We start from the raw sequence: 24209 nt of genomic DNA, 5'->3' as shown, positions 1-24209 counted from the left end.
ATCTTCTGTGGACCATATATGTCATATATATTGCATTGTTGTACAGTTTTGCTTCAACACTATCCAAATGCACATGTGAGATGCTCTTGAATTGTTTATAGTTTGCAACAAATAGTTTTTGCAAACAATTTTCTGTGTTAAACTGTGCAGTATCTCTCTATGGAATGTGTATTTGGTTTAAAAACTTTGAGTTAAGAAATGTCACTTTAATTATTTAAACTAGAAATCACACATTTTTTTCAGACTGGTTGCTTATTCCTGCAGATTCCTCATTTTTAACCCTTCCTTTCTTCTTCTTGAAATCGGATAAGCCCCATTTGAAGTGCCTCAAACATATGTTTGTGTTGGATTTGCACTCTGATTTCATGTGGTTTTCTGTTGCTAAGCTTGAGCATCCCTTTCTGACCTGCTTACATGCACCCTAAGAGCATTGTGAGGGAGAGAGGCAAAAATATTCAGATATCTGAAAGAAACAGGTTAGTGTTAGATTCCTTACCTTAGAATATCCCCAGGCGTCAGACTGGATCCGGAAAGTTTTGCGCAGCAGTACCCTTGCGCGTCGGTAGGCGTCGTCCGCGGCTCCGCGTCCGTGTCGTTGGCGCTGTGATGACCTCGTCGGAGTACTTAGACGCCACCCTCGCGTGCTGACGTCAGTTGTTCTTTTTTTCCGCGCTGGCAAGCGCAGATCCGGAAAAAGAAGTATTCTTGGTCATTTTTTGACTAAACTTTTTCGATCCTTTTTTATCACTTTTCGAGACTCTCGGGGCCGGTAGGGATGCCCGGGTTCAAGCCCTGTACCGACTGTAACCGACTGATGTCGGTTACCGATCCCCACCGCCGGTGCCTCTATTGCCTTGGGGCCGACCACGACGACAAGTCGTGCCCCGACTGCCGGGCCCTGACGTCGAAGGCTAGGCGGGAGCCGTCCTGTAAACGCCGCAAGATCCGGCAGTCGGCCCGCGCCGCTGCGGTCCCTGGACAAGGAGAGGGTTGAGGGACCGGTCGCGGGGCTACAGTTGTCGAAGCTCGGCGAGTCGTCACCATTCTTCGGGTTCCAAGTCCTCAGGTAAGAGGCACAAGAAGTCGATGAGGTGACATCGCTCTTACGACTCCCCCCGACGCTCGCGCGATGCGGCCGGGGGTTCGGGCGACGACGCCCACGTGGCTCCACCTGGGCCGAACGCGACGCCGGAGGAGATCGATGCCTTCCTCATGGCCATGCGGTCGCTCTCTCCTCCGTCGGATTCCACAGCGCCTTCGGGCCCCGCGATACTGGCTGGGAGCCAAGCGGGCCGGGTGCTTCGGTCCCGGTGCCGTCGGGTGCTTCGGTCCCGGCGCCGTCTGCGACTTCGGTCCCGGCGCCGCAGGGCCCCACTGGATCCGGTTCCGGATCCGGGTTGCCGCTGGTCGACCTTACGACCCCGCCGGCGTCGACCCCTAGGGTGTCGCCCCCGGCACCGTCCCCGGACAGCGTCATCCCTGGTTATTCCCTCGGTCCGGATCTGGCGTCGGACCGGCGTCGATTGATGCCGCATTCGACGCCGGCAGAAGAGCAATTCTATATGATCCGGCTCCATCCTTTGCACCTGATTTTCAGGAGATGGAGGGCGAGGGTGACTGGGAGGGGTCACGGGGGTGTCAGTCATTTCAGGAATGGACAGACGAGCTAGGGGAAGCCAGTGGTCTCGACACTTCACCTGACACTGGCTTTGTCTCCCCTCCTACCGTGGCTACGGAGGAAGGGGCTGCTTATAGTGGGGTGCTGACGAGGACGGCCAAGGCCTTGGCTCTTGAGCTCCCCGTCGCGACTGTGAGATCTAACATCCTCACTGAGGTCCTTAAACCGCAGGCAGGCGCTCCGGAGCCGTTTAATGAGGCTCTCACAGACGTCCTGGCCCGCTACAGTTTCCCCTGTAGATAGGAACGTCGCCAGGCAGCACCGCCCGGCTCCGGGCGACCCTAGTTTTCTGTCCACCCACCCCACCCCCGAGAGCCTCGTCATCCAGGCCTTTACTTCCCAGTCCGCATTCCCGACTGCACCTCCAGATCGGGAATCCAAAAGGTATGAACAGTTTGGCAAGAAACTGTTCTCCTCCCTCAGTTTGCGGTTGCGGTCAGTCAACACCACTTGCCTTTTGGGCCGTTACACCCACTCTCTGTGGGATACAGTTGCGGCCGTGCTACCGGAGTGCCCGGAGGGGGCCCGGGCACAGCTCGCTCAAGCCCTTGCGGAAGGACGAGACGCAGCGCGGTATTCCATTCGATGTGGGCTGGATACCCGGACTCGCTGGGCAGGGCGATGTACACGACGGTGGCGGTTCGCCGCCACGCCTGCCTGAGGTCCGCCAACTTCTCTGCTGATGTCCAGAACACCCTCATGGACATGCCGTTCAATGGCAGCCACCTCTTTGGTGGCAAGGCAGATCATGCACTTGAACACTTCAAAGACTTCAGGGCTACGGGCAAGTCCTTGAGCCTGTCGGGCCAGCGTCAGCCATCTTTTGCCTTTCGCTACTTTCGTGGCCAAAGAAGGGGCGTGGTTGCTATTCCCACTACTTTCTGGTACCCAAGAAGGGCAAAGGGGGCCTACGCCCTATCTTGCACATAAGGAACGTCAACGGCTTCCTCCGGAAGGAGAAGTTCAAGATTCTGACTCTGGCTCAGGTCTTGGCTGCCCTGAACCCCGGAGACTGAATGGTAGCGTTGGACTTGCAGGACGCGTATTTCCACATCCCTGTCCTGCCGGCCCACCGGCGTTACCTGCGGTTCACGGTAGGCCACGAGCACTTTCAGTTTACCGTGCTCCCCTTCGGCCTTACCAGCGCCCCACGGGTGTTCACAAAAGTGATCCCGGTGGTCGCAGCTCATCTGCGCAGGTTAGGGGTTTCAGTCCATGCTGGGGTTCTCCATCAATGTGCCGAAGTCACACCTGTGTCCCTCTCAAAACCTCCTCTTCATCGGAGCGGTTTTAGACTCGGCGCAGTTTCGGGTTTATCCTCCCGAACAGCGGGTTCGGGATATTCAGGCTCTGATTCCGATCTTTCAGCCGTTATCCCGAGTCTCGGTCAGGTTGACGCTGCGGCTTCTGGGACTGATGGCCTCCTGCATCCTTCTGGTACATCACGCCAGGTGGCGGATACTGGCTCTGCAGTGGGACCTGAAGTTTCAGTGGGCCCAGTATCAGGGCAACTTGTCCGACCATGTCTTGATCTCGGAGGGCACTGCAAGACAGTTGGAGTGGTGGCTCACGGACAGCGATTGGGTCAGCGGCAGATCCCTCTCCCTACCCCAACCGTAGCACGTAGTTGGGACGGACGCGTCCCTCCAGGGCTGGGGGGGCCACATGGGAGAGGCCGAGATCAGAGGACTCTGGTCTCCGGCGGAGTCCCGGCTCCATATCAACCTTCTGGAGCTGCGGGCGATCCGGCTTGCACTGAAGGCATTCTTCCCCTCTGTCCGGGGGAGTGTAGTGCAGGTGTTCACCGACAACACCACCTCCATCTGGTACTCCAACAAACAGTGCGGGGTGGGGTCGTGAACCCTATGCCAGGAGGCTCTGCGCCTCTGGTAGTGGCTGGATCATCATGGCGTGACCCTGGGGGTTCAACACCTGGCAGGTTCCCTGAACGCCAGGGCGGACGAACTCAGCCGTCGGTGCATGATGGATCACGAATGGCGTCTGAACTCGGTCGTGGTGCAAGGTCTCTTTCAGCAGTGGGGGAGAGCCTTGGTTAGATCTGTGAGAAGTTGGCCTGGTATATGATGATCACTATTCTAGTGAGCACCTTGCACCAGTCCAAACACCCTTTATGGTGATGGTTGTAAAGTCAACCTTATAGACCAGCTATCCTAGTGGTAGCATGGACAAAAGCAGTCTTAGGCTAAACTCAAGAGGGCATGTGAAGCCAGCTGTTTTACCATATGCAAACCTTTTAATACCAAATGAAAGGACACCACACAGGTTATATATTCAAATAAATATATATGTATTTATTTCTAAATAGATCCCCTTAACTCTTTATGAGCACAGGAGCACAAGCGTATAACAAGTAACTTAATATAACATACAAAAGTTGCACAAATATGGATAGGCCCTGGTGGACCTTAAAACCATATACTAAAATAGTGGTATAAGAACCACGTCACTAACAATGGTAAGGCCTAGGGCCTTGGGAATCGCTGGGGCTACACTGGACTAACAGCAGTTAGGGAGCAGGAGGCCCACAGGATGCGGGTGTAGTGTCTAAATGCACACGCGTGCACCAATAGAAGTCAATGGGTGCGTAAAGTTAGAAAGTTGCAGATTTGGAAGTCTTCCAACTGGACTAGAACTTAACCACTTAAAACTAGGACACTAGGGATGTAAATCTCTACAGGAGCACCGCAGTACTCTCGTTACCTCACCCACAGGAAGCGGGTGCATAGGTGTCAAAGTGTGTCGGGTTTCGTCGTGGAGTTCTATGGAGCCTTGGAGAAAAGATGCTGCAGGCAACCAGGAGGGAAGAGTCCGGTTGGATCCAAGGGTGGATCGAAGATGTAGAGTACTTGAAAGCAGAGGGGACAGAGTCTGGGTCACTAGCCAGTGACCAGGAAGGAACCAGGCGATGACTGGTTGCGATCAGGTGATGTCGAGAAGCTTGTCTCCGCTGCCACGTGGACCAGGAGGTGTCGACGACGACCAGGTGCTGGGCACGGACTGTCCCAGGAAGGCTCTCGCTGTCGGCGGTGTCGGATCCCGATTCGGAGTCAACAGGCCTTGGCAAATGCAACCCACGAAGGAATCGAAGATGGCTTCTGGATCAGACCAGCAAGGTCTGATGGGCTGCTCCTTTTCAGGGGAGCAAGGCCCAGTCTGGAGCAACCAGACCAGCGTTGAAATTTCGAAGGTTCGTCGTCACAGAGGCCACTAGCCAACGGGCAAGTGACCGGACAGACGCGTCGAGCAGGAAAATGCAAAAGGGCCCCACGCAGCACTCGGTGAGTGTGGAGAGGTGATCTTCGGTGCAAAAGCTGCTCGGGGCTGGGGCTTCTCAATCCCCAATGCACAGCTTCGAGGATGCCTCAGGAGCTGCACAGAAAGCACTTCGCTGGCTTTCCAAGATGGCCGGTCCCACGTCGCCTCCACGGGTCTCAGCTTTGCTGTGGCTGTGGATCGGGCTGTTGGATGTCTGGAAGTCCGGTTCTTGTCGATCTCTATCGTTCGAGCTCCGGCGGGAGCAACAACAAAGCAAACCGTTGAGCGCTTGATGGTGCCTGCTTGCACAGGGTGGTCACTCCTTGACCACAAGGGAGATTCTTTAGTCTTCTACGTAGAGTAGGATGTCGAAGGGTCCAGAGTTTCGTATCACAGTTTCAGTCAGGATTATCTAAAGTCTTGGGACACAGCTCCTACCTTTATTCCAAATCAAGGGGCTGGATTACCTGCTAGGTCTCTCCTATGGGTGGGACCCCTTTCCCTTTGTCCAGTTTTGCGCCAGAGCTGGGGCTGGAGTGTCCCAGCACCGGTTTGAACTGGCCTATGCATGGGACACCTTGTGTGCCCTAGGCAGTGTCTAGTTTCATTCAGCCCTCCCTGCACCAATCCACTATCTCCTGTCTGGGGTGGTGCTAGCACCTCCCTGTGACAGGAAACCTATTGTCCAGGCCTCCCCTGTCGGAGTTTCGGTCAGCAGCAGGAGGCCAGACTTGTGTCTGTGGCAGCAGCATCCATTTTGTGATGCTGATGCTCTGGTTAACTTTAAACGGGATTAAGGTTAGTAACATGTCTTCTCCCTCTAGAAGGGTGAAATGCTACCCCCGTCGCCAGAATTGGCGAGGGGGTAGTATTCCAAAGCGTATGACACCTTACACAACATGTTTTGATAAAGCAAACCAAAGATAGCATCTAACCGTGAGGATTATAATGCACTTAGAGTATATGGTATGGCAGTATCCCAGAACAGCTATAAGGACATGGTTCCGAAAGCTGCAGACAGGCTCAGCTCATGCTAGAGCACCATCTCACATAAAACCAAGCACTCTGCCTCCAGGATTGTTAAGGCATGCCATAGGAGTGACTTATAGGTGTATATGTGTCCAGATATAGGTTTAGACATAGGTATACTATAAGCAAGGGGTGATTACACGCCCTTGCCCCAGCTGAGTGATCAGCCAGTTGTGTCAGTTTGGATGGCAAGCCAGGGGTGGGGAAAGATATGCTGCAGCCCCTGGTAGGCCTTGGATGCACATATGCCCTGGGTACCTATAGTACTCTGTACAGGGGCTCATAAGGTGACCCAATCCCAATTGGTTATGTACCTAAAGTAAATGGTTGTGAATTTAGAGAGAGAACAGCAGGGCTGTGGGTCTGATTAGCAAGCCCACAGCCACATTAAGTCAAAAACCAGTGAAGCAAAAAGCAAAAAAAACAGGGTGACCATAGGATAGCAGACCCTACTCTCCTACAAGATCTATTCGCCACAGAAGAGAAGCGCAATGTCATCAGTTCTGCGCTTTGGAATTTCCAAGGCGGCACTCGCTCGGCGACCCTTTTCGTCGCAAGTGGAGTTGCGGTCTGTTGTATGCCTTTCCGCCTTTACCACTTCTGCCCAGAGTGCTGAAGAAGATCAGGCGCGACCTGGCCCAAGTCATCCTTGTTGCTCCAGACTAGGCACGAAGATACTGGTATCCCGAGCTACTCAGCATGTCAATCGATCCCCCGATTTGTCTGCCTCTTCAGGAGGACCTTCTGTCGCAGCAGCAGGGGACGGTCGTCCACCCGAACCTGTCCAGCTTCCACCTCCATGCGTGGAGATTGAGCGGCGACAGTTGAGGCCATTTGACTTGCCTCCTGAAGTCTGTGATGTTATTCTGGCAGCCAGGCGTCCCTCCACAAAATCGGTATACGCCTGCAGGTGGAACACATTTGTGGCATGGTGCACAGCAAAGGCTGTGGATCCACTCTCTGCCCCTCTTTCTGAGGTTCTCCTCTGTCTTCTTTCTCTTTTCCCAGCAGGGCTCTACTCTGGGCACTAACAAGGGCTACCTCTCTGCCATTTCCGCCTTCTTAAGGCTACCTGATCAGCCCTCTTTGTTCAAGTCCCCAGTTGTAAATAGGTTCTTGAAGGTCATCGCTTATATGTTCCCTCCTGTTCCTTTCGTGATGCCTCAGTGGGACTTGAACCTTGTTCTGATTTATCTGATGTGCGCTCCCTTCGAGCCACTTCATAACTGTCCTCTTCGTCTTCTTACCCTTAAGACTACATTCCTGGTTGCCATCACCTCTGCCAGGAGAGTGATTGAGCTCCAGGCCCTTCCTTCTAAACCTCCTTTCCTTTCTGTCCATCCGGACAAAGTTGTGTTGCGGACGCGACCCTCTTTCCTGCCCAAGGTAGTCACAGCCTTCCACATCGGGCAGTCCATCACCTTGCCCACCTTCTTTCCGCCTCCCCATCCCTCGAAAGAGTAAGAGAAGCTCCACCGTCTGGACCCAAAACGTGCGCTCTCATTCTATCTGGATCGCACACGCCAGTTCCGGGTGGATGACCAACTCTTTGTTGGTTACGTGGGCGCTAACAAGGGTCGGGCGGTGCACAAACGAACCACCTCTCGTGGGTCGTCTTGTGCATCAAGATTTGCTACTCTTTGGCGAGGAAGGAGCCTCCTGATGGGCTGAGGGCCCATTCTACTCTGGCCACGGCGGCTACCACCGCCCTGGGCCGTGGAGTCCCCTTGCAGGACATCTGTCAGGCAGCTACGTGGGCCTTGCTGCACACGTTCGCAAGACACTACTGCCTGGACAGCCAAGTCCGGAGAGATGGCTTTTTCGGCCGTTCCGTTCGCCAGGACTTTCTGGTGTGATCATTGGTTTGCAGACCCACCACCGGGGATGGTATTGCTGGGGTATCTATTCTAAGGTAAGGAATCTAGTACTAACCTGTTTCTTTCAGATGCACAAGTTACTTACCTTTGGTAACGATATATCTGTAAGAAACAGTAGTTAGTATTAGATTCCTTACCGCCCCACCCATCCTCCCCGTTCTGCAAACCGATATCTAGGGTTAAGGTCATCCCTTTTCAGGGCCCTAGTTTTATGGCACCATTGTTGGGTTTTATCATGGCTCTGCGTTTTCTGGCGCGGAAAAGCTGTGTATAAGAACTGACGTCAGCACGCGAGGGCTGCGTCTAAGTACTCTGACGACGTCATCCCGGCGCCAACGACGACGGACGCGGAGCCGCAGACGGCGCCTACCGACGCGCAGGGGTACTGCTACGCAAAATTTTCCGGATCCAGTCTGACGCCTGGGGATCTTCTAAGGTAAGGAATCTAATATTAACTACTGTTTCTTACAGATGTATTGTTACCGAAGGTAAGTAACTTGTGCGTCTCTTCTGTGCATGTACACACACTCTTTGTGGGACATGGGCAGATTATTTTGCAAGCCATCCTAGAGGACCTGATGGCATCTTTCACCAAGACAATTCAGGATGGTCAGGGGACAGCCAAGTATGTCCTGTGAGCTGGCCAGGAGTTCACCAATGCCATAGGCCATGCAATCAGCACCAGCTTAGTGCTTCGGTATCACACATGTATGCAAGCAATTGGATTCTCTGGAAACATCCAGGTATCCATCACCGACATGCCCTTTGATAGCTCTAGGCCCTTTAGGGGGTAGGGCAGGTTTGGCACTTCAACAATTTAAAGATAGTTGTGCTGCAGCACAATTCCTGGACTTATTAAAGCAAGCTTGCCAATTCCACCAACATTATATAAGGTTTAAGGACTACTCACAAGGCTTAGTATACCAGCAAGGTCAACCTTCTCATCTGGTGCAATAACTGGCCCAGATTTTTTACTGCAGAGAATGCAGTGGCAGTCAAAGCCGTACACAATAGCAGGGGCAGCAATCTTCTACCTGCTCCTCCCCTGCTGCAGCACCCCCAGCTACTTTGATTAGCATTCTCAGACGCACAGCCAGCTGTTAAGGGGCAGATTCCATTATGTTCTCGCTATCTGGAAACCATTATGTCAGACTGATGGGTTTTACAAAGTGTTCAAAGAGGCCATGCTCTGCTTTTCATTTAATCTCCTCATATCTACCCTAAACCACGACAGACTTCTGCAGATCATGACTCCATTTTACTGCAGAGGTCAACCTCTGTTTGGCAGAAGGTGCCACTGAATAAGTGCCAGACTAGGAGAGGGGCTAGGGGTGCTACTCTCTCTACTTCGTTGTGGCAAAAACGTACAGACTGGATGGGACGTCCAGCCGTTGAACACTTTATTGAGGAAGGAATAGTTCAAAATTCTCCCTTTGGTGCAAATTTTCTGTGCACTGAATTCTGGAGACTGGATGGTGTCCTTGGACTTGCAGGAAACATGTTTTTATATACCCATCCTGCAGCCCCACAGACTCTCCCTGCTGTTCACAATGGGGTCAGAACACTTCCAATTTACTGCACAGGCTTTTAGCCTCACCTTGGGTCCTTGGGTGTTAAAGTGGTTGCAGCTTATTTTCTAAAAGCTGGGCACATATTTCCTGTACCTTAACTGGCTGATCAAGGTGGACTCACTCTAGTCAGACGCAGACAATTTCCAGATGACAGCTCCCGTCTTAACTTTTCTGGGATTCTCTGTCAGCAAGCGGCACCCGAGTCCAGCACACACCATTCCCTTAATAGGGGCAATCCTGGCACTGGGACATTAAAGACCTACCGACCTTCTGCAGCAAGTTCGGGACATTCAGGGTATGAACCTGATGTTTTGGGCTAATCTTGCGTTTTGGTAAGAATGATTCTAAAGCTCTATTCTCTTCTGGCCTCATGCATCTTCCTTTTCCCATGTGTCAGATGGTACGTGTGGGCCGTAGAGTAGATCATCACGTTTAGTGAACTAAACATTAGGACAGCTTGGCCGACTTGATCCAGATCTTACAGATTGCGGATCAGGATCTTTAGCAATGGCAGTTTGCACCAACCTGATACCTGGTAGGCCACTCTCCTTTCCAAATCCAGACTTCATTGTTGTGACTGATGCTTTGGTGCTGGGTTGAGGGAGAGAGGTGTTGATCAGAGGCCTCTGTTCTCTGCCAGAGCGCCAGTTCCTTATTAATCTGTCAGAAATATGTGTTATTTAGTTGCCTCTGAAAGCTTTCCTACTAACAGTCATTGGGAAGCTGTTGTGCAACTGTGATGGTAATAAGGTCTACTGTATATATTCCACCTCCTTCCTCAAGTTCTGAAGAAAGTCTGGACAGACCAGGACTAACTCATCGTAATAGCCCCAGACTGGGCCAGAAGAGAGTTGTACCCAAAGATCTTGTGCCTGAGCGTTTGTCCTCCAATTCTTCTACCTATTCTTAAGAACCTCCTGTCTCAGCAGCAGAGGAGGGTTCTGCACCTATATCTCAGCAATCAGCACTTCAATGCTTGGAGATTATTTGGCAATAACTGAGCTCTTCCGAATTGGTGCCTGAGGTCGTGGATTCTGTCCTTTCAAGTAGAAATCATTCAATTAAATAATATCGGCATATGTAGAGCGCAAACAGCTACATCAAGCAAAGGTGTCCCGGTGCTATGGCGAAACAAAGTGCAAGGTGAAGTTTCTCAGAAGAAGACCTAGGCCTGTTCATCTAGGCTAAATAGCCACGTTTTCAGTGTCCTCCTGAAAAATAGCTTTGAGTCCATATGTCTCCTGTTACTTGGCAAGGATTTCCACAACTTAGCAGCCTTGACCGTTGGGGATCTGCCTGCCCATCTGTGCTTTCCTGAGGAATAAACAGTAAGTTTTGAGTATTTGATCTCAGAAGTCTATTCTGCTTGTAGCTGCAGAGATGTTGTTTCAAATAGCTCAGGCATTTACCATGGAAATCTATTTAGTACTGGTCGTTGAATGTTGTGGCCTTGTGTGAGATGGCTTCTTGATACTCTGCAGGCCAAGCATTCTGATGTGGTGTTTTCTGTTTTATCATTAGCCCAGCATGACCTTGCAGTGAGCACAGTCGGAGATTATATGCTGGCCATTTCAGTCTTTTTGTGTTTGGCAGATCAACCTTTTCTTTTAAAATCACCTGTTTTTGTGTTTCCCTAAATGCCTAACTTACATATTTCCTCCGAAACCCATCATCTTACCGCAGTATGATCTCAATTTGTCCCTCACATTTCTTATATGCATACCATTTCAGCCTATGCATAGTTGCTCCTTAGAGCTTTGAACAATCAAAACAGCCTTTCTCATTGCGATCACTTCTGCATGCAGCGTGAGTAACTGTTGGCTGTGTTGGTGCAGTCTCCATATGCCACTATCCTTTTAGACACATTGCTTCTGAGGACTCTATTTACCTTTCTGCCAAATAGTGCCTTTATATGTCAGACAATCGATCTCTCTACTGACCTTTTTTTCGCTCCACACTGCCCCTCGCAAGAGAGTCTTCACCAGCTGGTGCCTTTAGAGCCTTAAGCTTTTACATTGATCTCATGAGGAAACACTGCATAAACCAGCTCTTTATGGATTTTGCTGTTACCATAAAAAGTAAAGCAGTGCAAAAAAGGGCTCTGTCTATGTCGATAGTCCTCTGCATAAACATATCGTCAGACCCTATTCATGGAGCCATGAGACAGAGGGGCTACTGGCCACAGCTATGGGGGCAGTGGGCATTTGCCCCTGATGTCCTCGAGTTTGTCCTTCTATGGCTCTGCAGACCGAGCCAAGTGCAGCCCCTTCATCATTTGACTCTGTGGTAGCATTGGCGAGCAGTTAAGGCTTTCAGTGCGGTAGTGCTGGGGGTGCACCAAGCTCTGTTAATAGAAGTTACCCAGGAGTGCAATAACTAAATTGTCTTACCCATGATATCTTTTTTTAAGAAAAAAAGTACTTAAATGCACTTAAAATAGCTGCTACAGACTAACATATAAAGGTACAGATTCACTGGTTCAGGTCCTCTGTACCTAGGATTTAAGGTCCCCTTAACTCAGGGTAAGGTTAGTGTGGCAGATTTCAGGTGCAGGTACAGTACTAACCCTCTGGAGTATGGAGTGTGTCTCTTCAGATTTATAGCTTCTGGTCCGAACGCCTGTATTAGCAATGTGAGTCTGTTAATCATCTACTTGTCACATATGGGCCTGCAGCACCTGTTTGGAGCGACACGCCTCTTCCAGGAAACTATCCTCTGGCTTCGCGTTTAGCAGCACTGTGGCTTAGGTCTAGGACGTAGCGGGTCCCGGGCTGCTATCTGAAGAATAGTGGTGTTGACAGTCCTTGATGGTCACAGACCCTCTTCCAGGCTGATACTGTCAGAGGTCATAGGGCTGCCATCTGAACTTCTCTGGCAGCTGGGTGGCTCTTACTCCACTCTCAATGGTGACACAGCTGCTTGGACCACGTTGGGGCACAATGTTAACAATCATAGCGCCCCTATCTGCTTGGCCACTATTCAAGACAGCGCCATGGACTGGGCCATGATCAGGTATATGGTAGCAGAGTCCACATTGTTCACGCTACAGAACAGTGCCACAACACAGGCCAGTGCTAGCAACAGAGAAGACCCTCCGGTTCAGGAGCACACCGGTAGCCATTGTTTGAGTCTCTTTTGGGCAGACAGACCCACAGAATCGGGTAGCTGCTTGTTGCCCGCCTTGGTAGTCCGTTCATCCTGCAGGGTTGTCTCACTAATTTCCTTTTCCCGGCACAACAGTGTCCAGGTGCTTCAGGGCAAGGACAAAACAACAGTTGATGGACAGAATGCAAAACAATGACATACATTCACCCCAGTACAGAGATCTGGGCCTAAATCCATCGTTTTTTTGCACTCCACACCACCCCAGTTCAGACATGGCCATATGCAAATCAGCCTTGACACTGTGCCTCATGGGAACAGTCCAGCCCGAACTGCCAAGCCATGTCTTTCCTGGACCGGAATCAAGCATCCTAGGACCGGTTTCTGGCTATCAGCCGTCTTCAGCCAGGATAGCTTGACTCCAGTGGTGTGGAGAGCATGGGACTTTTCGTCTGAGCATACCCATCCCACTTGGGGTGACAAATGCAAAACAACAGTTGATGGACAGAATGCAGAACAATGTCATACATTCACCCCAGTACAAAGATCTGGGCCTAAATCCATAGTTTTTTGCACTCCACACCACCCCAGTTCAGACATGGCCATATGCAAATCAGCCTTGACCCTGTGCCTCATGGGAACAGTCCAGCCCGAACTGCCAAGCCATGTCTTTCCTGGACCGGAATCAAGCATCCTAGGACCGGTTTCTGGCTATCAGCCGTCTTCAGCCAGGATAGCTTGACTCCAGTGGTGTGGAGAGCATGGGACTCACGTCTGGGTAAGGAGGCACTTCTTCCTTCCAGGTCATATTCCAGGTGATATCCCATGGCCTCTAGGAACCTAGCTGGCAGGCAGACACTGGCTGTGGCTACACAGCTGTTCTTTGGTTCTCAGAGCACCCCTTCTTTGGGCAAAGGAAACTTGAAACAAGAACAAGTGGGTCAGCAGCTCCCACCTTTATACATATAAAGCAGGCAGGGAATATGTATTCAGAATCAGTTTGGATTGATTCTTCTTTCGTGTGTCCTTTCCAGTCTGCCTTTCAGACTCCGACTATGTGCTCCTCATAGCAGGGTTGTCGCCAGGTTGGAGTACCCACAGAGGAAACACAAAGAGGTGCTTTCTGCACCTCACTATCAACAACCACACTTGACTGTGATGAGGATAGAGACAAAAGACTTACCTCACCTAAAAGACCTATCACACGCTGAACAAAAGACACTGCAATCCAACCCTTCACCCCCACCCTCGCCCTAATGGCAGTGCTCAGGAAGACTCAACAGCAGCTCCTGTAGCAAAAAGACGTAATAACATTTCTAAAGGGAAGCCTACATTCGAGGTTTCTGAGCAGTAGATCATATGCTTGTGCATAGATAGCCATCTAGTGTTGGATCCGTAAGTTTGCACTTCGTTTTTCTTCGAAAAAGTCTTTCCAGTCACGAGGTAGGTGACTCCTCCCTTAGGCGATAGTGCGCATGGACATCGACTCCATTGTTAGATTGTTTTTTCCGCCATCTGGTTCGGATGTGAATAATTGTGCTCCGGTTAGGCACCGTTCCTTTGGGCCCCCCTTTGACGCGCAATCCACTACCCTTGACAGTATTGTTTATCAATCATGTTTCCCACTCTACCCGTATTGTTTTACTTTCGAAAATCTTTGATCAGAATATTCGTGGAAGGCCGTTGGACATACCCACGCCGGGATCGGTCGCAGCTAATGGAATGGACTCCATTCAAGTTATTCCAAGGTGTCCACTAAGTTCCCATGCACAGACTTGCACAAAGTGTGCAACCCTTGCCTTTCCCCGGGAGACGACAAAGACTGCAACGCGTGCCAGTCGTTTCTGTCGAAGAAAACCCTCTGTAATCGTCAGGCTTAACGTCACGAAATGTACCCGCAAAGTCGCCCAGCGCGGCCCCATACTCGCAGAAGAGTCCGATCACGAAGAATCGCAAGTGCAGGAAGCTGAAAGGGAGGAGGAGCGCGTCTCCTTATCCGAAGCTGACTCCGATGCCGAAGACCTCACCCCGGCATAAAAGACCATGAGTAAAGAACCTTTGTTCCTCTATCATCTCCTTTACAAAAAAAAGCTTTAGTCCCTCCTCTGCCTTCAGGCCAAAGTCGGCACAGAGGAAAGGTTTTGAGCACCCCGTCTTCCGGCTCGGCGCCGAAGCACAGACACCAGTCTTCCAGCTCGGTCTTGACCCATCCACAAGCCGGTGCCGACCCGAAATCTTCGGCGTCGAAACCAAAAAACCTTTAGGTCTCTGTTCCGCCGCTGTCGAAAGCCAAATCTTCGGAGCCAAAAACTTTTGAGCTGAAACTTTCGAATACGAAACAGACGTCTAAAAACAGTACAGCGACTAAAGAGTCTCAGACCGACAATCCACTGGATCCCAAACAGAAAGAAATCACAATCCACCTGGAAACTGGACACATTCATGCCAAACTTCTGGAAAAGAGGAAAATGGGCTTATCAGAGGACTACCACATTCCTTTAAAAAAGAAAAATGTGGCTATTGACTCGTCTTCTCTTTACATTTCTGAAGACCCTCTTCTTTCATCTGCACATTCCCCTACACCACCATCACCTGACCCACAAAATACAGGGGATGATGATGATTTAGATGCCTATGCACCAGAAGATGTCCCACAGGATCCTGATCCATGGGATCATTATAATATCCCTCGACCTGATAATAAACCTGATTTGTATCCATCTAGACCTTCACCTCCAGATGATAATATTGGGTACATTGAGCTCAATAATAGGGCTGCAGAATACCATGGGGTAGAGCTCCATAAGGAGAGTCTAGAGGAGGATTTTATATTGGAGGCCCTTAGGTCATATTAAAGGGCTACCCAACCTTACAGATGCTAAAGGCCCTGCTTAAACATACTGAGGCTATCTTTCAGGACCCTGTCAAAGCTAGGATCATCGCTCCTAGGGTAGAGACGAAATACAGGGCTGCACCTAATGACCCAGTCTACATCAAATGCCAGTTACCTTTAGTCTCTTTGGATGTTTCTAATGCTCGTAAGAGGGCTAACTCCCAAACCACAGGGGATGCCCCGCCTCCTGGTAGAGAGTCCAAATTATTGGATGCTTCCGGTAAACAGGTAGCATCAGCGGCTAATAATTGGCGCATTGCCAACGCCCAGGCATTACTGGCAAGATATGATAGAGCTTATTAGGATGAACTCCAGAAGCTCAGTGAGTTTCTTCCTGATGAGCAAAAAGCTAAAGCCAACAACCTTATTCAAGAGGGTAAATTAATAACCAATACCTCTATCAGATGTGCCTTAGATCAGGCTGATAATGCAGCTCGGGCAGTGAACACTAATGTACTGTTCCGCAGGCTTGCTTGGTTAAGGATTTCTGTATTTAAACCTGAGGTGCAAGCCTCCATCTTTAATCAACCTTTTGATACGCAACATCTCTTTGGCCCAGCTGTTGATGCATCTTTGGAAAAGTTGAAAAAAGACACAGAGGTTGCTATGTCCATGGGGGCCTTACAAGCACCTTCCAGCAGAGGTTCCAATTGTCGCTCATTCTACATGGGCGACTCCAAAAACATCTCCACAGACAATGCCTCCTCCTCTTACAAGGGCAACAATTAGTCAACCTCTTCAAAAGGTTATTTTCGAGGAGGATATAGAGGAAATAACGGCAGGGGAAGAGGCAGAGGTAATTCAACACGCACCTCCCCTGCCAACAACAAACAATGACTTATTTCCCATATCCCTCAATCATTCCACTCCTGTCTGGGGCATCTCTCACAATTTCTACCCATTTGGAATATGGTTACAACCGACAAATGGGTTCTACTAATTATCCAGTCTGGTTATTTGCTGGAACTTACAAGCACTCCACCCAGTATTCCTCCAAGGTCACACCTCATGTCACAAGAACATCTTACGCTTCTAAAGCAAGAAGTTGTTTTGTTATTGCAAAAAGGTGCAATAGAACCAGTCCCTTTCCAATATCAAGGAACAGGAGTGTACTACCTCTACTTTCTAATTCCCAAAAAGGACGGCTTTCTCAGGCCCATATTGGACCTACGAGAACTCAATTTCTACATTCAATCAGACCATTTTCACATGGTGACACTACAACAAGTGCTTCCTCTCCTTCAGCACAGCAACTTTCTATCCACTCTGGATCTAAAGGATGCATATTTTCATATACCAGTACAGCCTGCCCACCCCAAATACCTCCGGTTTGTGGTAACAGGCCAACATGATCAATTCAAGGTCCTACCTTTCGGAGTGACAACTGCTCCCAGAGTTTTCACAAAATGCTTGGCAGTAGTCGCAGCCCACCTGTGGAGACAACATGTTCACGTCTTCCCCTACTTAAACGACTGGCTTATAAAGGCCATTTCACACAACAGTTGCCTGTGACACACAGAGAAAACTTTGCAACTCCTTCACCAACTAGGGTTCACAATAAACCAGGCCAAATCCCATCTCCAACCCTCCATGTTTCAAGGCTATCTAGGAGCTACCATAGACACACACAAAGCTGTAGCATATCCAACTCCAACCAGACTCAGGACGTTTCAGAACGTACTGTCTCAGTTTCAGCCTCAACACTCCCTACATGCTCAATTACTAGGAATGATGGTGTTTTGCATTTTCATAGTTCCCTACACAAGACTTCAGATGAGTCCCCTGCAGGAATGCTTAGCACGTTGGTGGAAGCAGGCTCCGGGTCAGTTATCAGATCTAGTGTTGGTAGACGGCCGCACCAATCGCTCTCTGCAGTGGTGGAACACGCAAAACCTGTTAAAAGGGCGGCCCTTCAGCGACCCGGTTCCACAGATAGTACTGACAAGAGATGCATCATTAACAGGTTGGGGGAGCAAATCTCCAAAACCACACAATTCAAGGCATGTGGAACCCCCAACAGAAACAGCTTTACATCAATCACATAGAGCTCCTACCGATTTTTCTGGCTCTGAAATCATTTCAAGTTCAGTTAGTACTCAAAACTGTACTAATTCGTACAGACAACATGACAGCCATGTACTACATTAAAAAACTGGGGGTGGGGGGGGCACACACTCCCTCCAACTGTCCCCGCTAGCACAGGAAATCTTGAGATGGGCTATTGATCACAAAATCTATCTCCTGGCAGAATACCTCCAAGGAGAGGACAATCAGATGGCAGATATGGTAAGTCGGCAGACACAACAGATCCACAAATGGGAACTACATCCTCAAGTCCTCCTCCCGTTCTTCCAGATGTGGGGCGTCTCAAACATAGACCTGTTCGCCATGCATCTAAACACAAAATGCCGAAACTTTGCCACGGGGTATACACACTTATTGTCCAAAGGCAATGCACTATGCCTTTTCTGCCTCTCCCACTCATTCCATGAGTGGTTCGGAAACTCAAACAAACATCCCTGACGCTAATCCTAGTTGCTCCCACATGTGCACGTCAACCATGGTTCACAACCGATTGGAACTCTCAGTAGTTCCTCATCAAAAGCGTAGTCTTTCACCCAGTCTCCTCAACCAGAGCCATCATCAATGAATCAATTAGTGGTTTATAGAGCGAGCTACTCACCCATGAGGGTCTCAAGGCGCGGAGGGGGTGGGGGGAGGAGAGACAGCTCTGGATCAGTTGAATAGCCAGGTCTTGAGGTCCTTCCTGAACTCGTGGAGGGTTGGGGAGCGTCTGATGCTGATCGGGAGCTCGTTCCAGGTTTTTGCTGCGATGTAGGAGAAAGCTCTTCCGCATGCTCTGCTCTGCTAATGCGAGGGACCTCTGCCAGGGCGAGGTCGGAAGAGCGGAGGTTTCTCTTGGGAACGTGGAAACATACTCGGTCGTTGAGGTATTTGGGTCCAATGTTGTTGAGGGATTTGTAGGCGTGGGTGAGGAGTTTGAAAGTGACCCTCTTCTCAATGGGGAGCCAGTGGAGGCTTCGTAGGTGTTGGGTCATATGTTTGTGGTGCAGTGTTCCAAGGACGAGCCTGGTTGCGGTGTTTTGGATGGTGTGGAGCTTGCGCAGGAGAGTTTTGTTGATTCCGGGGTAGAAGGTGTTGCCGTAGTCCAGTCTGCTGGTAATGGGTGCGTGGGTGACTGTCTTTCTGCAGTCGGGGGGGATCCATTTGAAGGTCGTACGGAGGATCCGGAGGCAGTTGAAACTGATGGAGGCCACTGCGTTGATCTGGCTGTTCATGGAGAGGGAGGAGTCGAGGATTATGCCGAGGTTCCGAGCGTGGTCAGTCGGGATCGGCGGGCTCCCGAGGGTAGAGGGCAACCAGGTGTTGTCCCAGGCGGAGGTGCAGGGCCCGAGGATGAGGACCTCGTTCATTTCTGAGTTGAGCTTCAAACAGCTGTCCTTCATCCTGGCTGCTACATTTCTCAATCCTTCTTGGAAGCTGAGTCGGGTGATTTCTGGGTTCTTGGTGAGGGAGAGGATGAGTTGAGTGTCGTTGGCGTAGGATACGATGCTAAGCCCTTGGTGTCTGATGATGGCGGCGATGGGGGCCATGTAGATGTTGAAGAGCGTCGGGCTCAGAGATGATCCTTGGGGTACTCCGCAGATGATGTCAGTGGGGTTGGAGAGGAAGGGGTGAAGTCTGATCCTCTGGGATCTGCCAGAGAGGAAGGATTGGATCCAGTCGAGGGCGGATCCCTGTATTCCCGCGTTGTGGAGTCTAGCGGCTAGCGTGCGATGTGAGACGGTGTGGAAAGCTGCAGAGAGGTCTAGGAGGATGAGGGCCGCGGTGTGTCCCTGATCTAGCAGCATGCAGATGTCATCGGTGGCTGTGAGGAGGGCGGTCTTGGTGCTGTGGTTGCTGAGGAAGCCAGACTGGGAAGCGCCTAAGTGGTCAACTGGGGGTTCACAAGTCTTTCGGTGACTTTGGCTGTGAAGGGGAGAAGTGAGATGGGCCAGTAGTTCTTCAGGTCGGTTGGGTCGGCCATTGGTTTCTTGAGGAGGGGTTTCACCACTGCACACTTCCGGTCGTCTGGGCAGATGCCGGATGCGAGCGAAGAGTTGATTGTTCTTCCTAGTTTGGGTGCGATGGCTGCGGCGGCCCTGTGGAAGATGTGAGGGGGGCAGGGGTCGGTTGGGGCTCCTGAGTGAGTCTTCTTCATGGTTGAGGAGATGAGCTCGACGGAGGCGGGGACCCAGAAGGTGATGGTTGGCTTCTCGGCGGCGGTGGGAGGTGTGGTGCTGTTTCTTGCCTGCTCGCTGAAGTTGTCGTAGAGGGCCTTAATCTTCAGGTGGAAGTAGGATCTGAGTTTGTCGCAGAGTTCCTGGTAGTGTGTGATGTCAGTGGCTTCGCAGGTGGGTTTTGCGAACTGCTGAATGACGTTGAATAGTTCCTTGGTGTTGGATGCGTTGGTCTTGACTTTGTCTCTGATGAAGGTCCTTTTGGTGTCCCTTATACGCTGGTGGTAGACCTTAAGGGTGCTCTTGTGGTTGTTCAATGCTTCCGTGGTCTTCTGGTTCCTCCAGGTTTTCTCCAGGCATCTGAAGTGGCGTCTGGCTTCTCGGAGTTCAGTGGTGAACCAGGCTGCCTTCAGGGGGCGTTGGTTGGCGGTGCGGCGGAGGGGTGCCAGCTTGGCGCAGCAGGAGATCCTGCGGTGGAATTCCCTGGCTGCGGAGTTGGTGTTGGTTGTGGCCTTGGGGCGGGGGTGTCCTGGAGGAGGGCAGAGTTAAGGTGCTCCTCGGTGACCTTACTCCAGTTCCGTCGTGGTGGGCGTGGGGCGGTCTTGGGTGCAGTGGTGGTGTTGAAAGTGAAGTGGACGTAGGGTGTGTAGGAGAATGGGGTCTGCAATCCTATGGTTACCCCCGATTTTTGCTTTCTGCTTCACTGGTTTACGACTTTCCCTGGCTGTGGGCCTGCTAATCAGACCCACGGCCTAGCTGTTCTCTCTCTAAATTGACATCCATGTACCTTAGGTGCATTTACCAATTGGATACTGGGTCACCTTATCAGCCCCTGTACAGTGTACCTTAGGTACCCAGGGCATAGGTGTACCCAGGGCCTACCAGGGGCTGCAGCATGTATTATGCCACCCCTGGCTGGCCATCCAAATCTGACACAACTGGCTGATCAATCAGCTGGGGCAAGGTGGTGTAATCACCCTTTGCTTTAGATATAGTATACCTATATCTAAACCTAAAATGGACACATAACTTCCTATCAGTCACTCCTATGGCAGGCCTTAACAATCCTGGAGGCAGAGTGCTTGGAATTATGTGAGATGGTGCTCTAACAGAGCTGAGCCTGTCTGCAGCTTTCGGAACCAAGTCCTTTAGCTGTTTCCATGATACCGCTATACCATATACTCTTAAGTGCATTATAATCCTCGCGGTTATTGCTAACTTTGGTATAGCATTATCAAAACATGTCGAGTAAGGTGTCATACGAATTGGAATACTACCCCCTCGCCAGTTCTGGCGACGGGGGTAGCATTCCACCCTTTTAGAGGGACACGACATGTATGTAACTGTGAACCCCAGTTAAAGTTAACCCGAGGGGGGGCGTGGCCAAGATGGCGAGGTGAGCGGTCGCACTCTCTGCGAGCTCCCTGGAAACCTGAGCCCCGTTTTGATACCGGTCTCCCCCCGAACGGCTTCTATCGGACAGCGGGGGCGGCGGTACTCCTGGTGGTCCACTGTGAGCCCACAGCAACCTCGGCGAGCACAATGGAGGAGCTCCACGGGCCGGTGCCGACACCGAGGGCAAGGAAGGCCGAGACCCAGGGCCTGCCGGGACACTAGGCGGCGGTTCCGCGATAAGAATCGAACAGCGGCCCGGCGGACTGAGCTTGGGGGCCTCCGCGGAGCTGCAGGAAGGAGCAGAGGGTACAAGAACGGTGAAGCGGCTGGAAGGACCCGGCGGCGTTGCAGGTGCTCCCCCGCAGGCGTAGAGCTGGTACGCGAGGTCGGGGACGCAGCCTAGAGGCGGAACGGCCGCATTCATCATAACGGGCCGGGGGAGCGTGGCGCCAGCCTTAGACGATGTAGAGGTGCCGGGCTGGTGGCAGCGAGGCAGCCGGAAGGACACGGACCTCCCGGGACAGCAAAGGCCCGAAGAGTACTGAGGCGAGTGAAGGCCCCGATCAGACCCCGACATAGGCGTTCGGCCCCACTGAGACACGGCCGGGGGGGAGGCCGGTCCACACGCCGATGGCCTGCGGCGACCGTGGGACCCCACGCGGATAGCCTGACCTCAGGGAGGTCGGAGGTGAGGCTCCTACGACAGCACGCGGTGTGTCGGCGGCCAAACGGAGCCGGGAGCCGAGCGGAGGAGAGGCCTGAGGCGGATGCCTTCGAGCGGACAGGGAGACCTGGGGACCCCGGCCGCGGTAGGCCGAAGTGCGGCGCTCATCCCGACGCCGCAGGCAAAGTGCTGGTGAGGCCTCGGACGGGTTCCTAAACCCAAGGTGCGGCTGAAGAGGCCCCGCGGCAGCACTGGATTGTACCGGCCGACCAGGGGCGGATACGCGAGGCCGGGGACGCGGCCTATACCTGAAGCGGCCCGACCACTGAGCACATGCGGTCACGGTTACTGGAGGAAGGCAGGTGAGAGGTCGTCATCAGCGAGGGGAGCTCAGGGGCATGGTTGCACAGCACCGGAGGGTGAAGTAACCCCGTGATCGGGATCGCCGCGAGAAGAGAGAGTCCGGCGGGAGACCGCGTGGGAGGCCTACATGCACCGCGGTTAACGACGAGCCATAGTGCGCCTCGGCAGGCTTGGTTGGGCCCCCAGGCTGCGGGGTGCGGCTGACTGCGGGCTCTCCACTCCAGGACATTGGCAACCGAGTGGTCGAGGTATCAAGAAGGAGCGACTTGGCCCACTTCCCCCCCCCCACGTGCATCATGAATGGGCCACTGACCGATTGATCGGGTGTTTCTGAAGTTAGGCATTACCCTTGCGCACTCTTGGCTGCCGGAAACATCCAGAGAACTGACGGAACTGGCCTGTGAGGTGTCCACGTCTGCGATGGCCAATAACAGAGGGAACTAGAAAGGGGACCGGACATTGCCGGAGATGATAAGCAGGGGGGCAGCGAAACAGGATAAGGGGCAGCACTCCCCTGGCCCTTCACGAAGCTCGTTGGAAGCAGGGGACAGAGAGCCACCGGTCACTAGGTCCTTCCTGGAATCACTCTTCAGTTCCCTACGGGATGACTTTCAGACGCTAAAACAGGAAGTGGCTGGAGAAGTTCGGGAAGTGCGGAGAGAGGTCGATAGCCTAGGTGAGAGGTTTGCTACCATGGAAGGATCAGGGCACTCCAGGGATGAAGAGATTGGACAATTGCAGCAGGAGGTGCTACGCCTGAGGGAACAACAGCTAGACCTCCAAGCGCACAATGAAGACCTTGAGAACCGGTCCCGCCGGAACAACATCCGAGTCCGGGGGGTGCCATCCAGAGAGGAAGGGGAGGATGTTGCTGGATATCTGCAAGGCATGTTCAGGGAGATACTGGGTGAGCCGGAGGACTTCCCTATACGAATAGACAGAGCACACAGGGTGGGCGCGACACGCCGGACCTCAGCGCCCCCGCCTGATATACTGGCCTTCCTACCGGACTTTCCGCTCAAGGAGCGAATCCTTCGTGAGGCACGGAAACAGCAGTCACTGCAATTCCGGGGGCATCCGGTAGCTCTCTATCAGGACTTGTCGACGATCACACTTCAAAAACGAAGAACATTTAAAATCGCGACAGACTTTTTGAGATCACATGGGACGCAGTACTCCTGGGGTCACCCTTTCCGACTCTTCTTTAGGTGGAACGGCGTCCTGCATCAACTTCGGTCCCTTCAGGACACTTGTGAGGTACTGGGGATCACCGCGACAGATGAAGAAGCGCACACACCGCGCCTTAGGCGGGTTACTAGAGAAGGCTGGCAGAGAGTCCCTGATCATCGGTCGTCGGCCTCCTCAGCTAGGCCGGACTCGCCCACTATCCGAGCTTGCATGGAAGGGGCACTGCGAGAAGCAGCCGGGGACGCAGTCCCGAGTGAGGTGGCACTCACGGCCTAAGATGGCGGCGCCGGAGACGGCCAGAGATATGGCGGCCCGTGTTCTTGCACTGGAAGCTTGAGAGAACTCCGGGGGGAGATCGACACAGCTTCTCAACATTGCAGGTTTGGGGGTCTGGGGGAGGAGGGGCGACGGGCGGGGGTGCAATGGCTGGACGTCCACTTCTATAACTTTCCACAGACTTGTCCTCTGAGGACCGGACTGGGACAATGGAGTTCTGGAAACAGTTGGGGAGATGGAAGGGAGGGGGAGAGGGTGGTTGGGGTGGTTCCGGATTTGGATTGGGGAGGGAAGGTTGGGAAGTTGGGGATTGGGAGTTCGAGGTGGGGATCCGGGAGTTGGGAAGGGAGGGGAGGGTCGTCCAGTGCGCCGCGCAGGTACTAGCTGCTTTGGCGGCATTCATATACCTTAGTTTGCCCAGAGGGGAAGCTACGCGCTCACTTACACTTTCTTCTATGCCTTGCAGATTCTGGTGCAAAAAACACAAACACAGTTGATGGACAGAATGTAGAACAATGTCATACATTCACCCCAGTACAAGGATCTGGGCCTAAATCCATCGTTTTTTTTGCACTCCACACCACCCTGGGTTAGACACTGGCTATATGCAAATCAGAACTGACCCTGTGCCTCATGGAAACAGTCCAGTTCGAACT

General features: G+C 52.1%; 1 protein-coding gene across 5 annotated transcripts in view; it reads left to right on the top strand.

Annotated features, from left to right (window-relative positions):
• Positions 1 to 24209, top strand: part of MYCBP2 (MYC binding protein 2) — a 1909483-nt gene that overhangs the window by 1672084 nt on the left and 213190 nt on the right. The gene's annotated exons all lie outside the window — the stretch shown is intronic.

Source organism: Lissotriton helveticus, chromosome 8 (genome assembly GCF_964261635.1).
Source record: "Lissotriton helveticus chromosome 8, aLisHel1.1, whole genome shotgun sequence".
NCBI lineage: Eukaryota > Metazoa > Chordata > Amphibia > Caudata > Salamandridae > Lissotriton > Lissotriton helveticus.
This window is presented reverse-complemented; position numbering and strand designations above follow the sequence as displayed.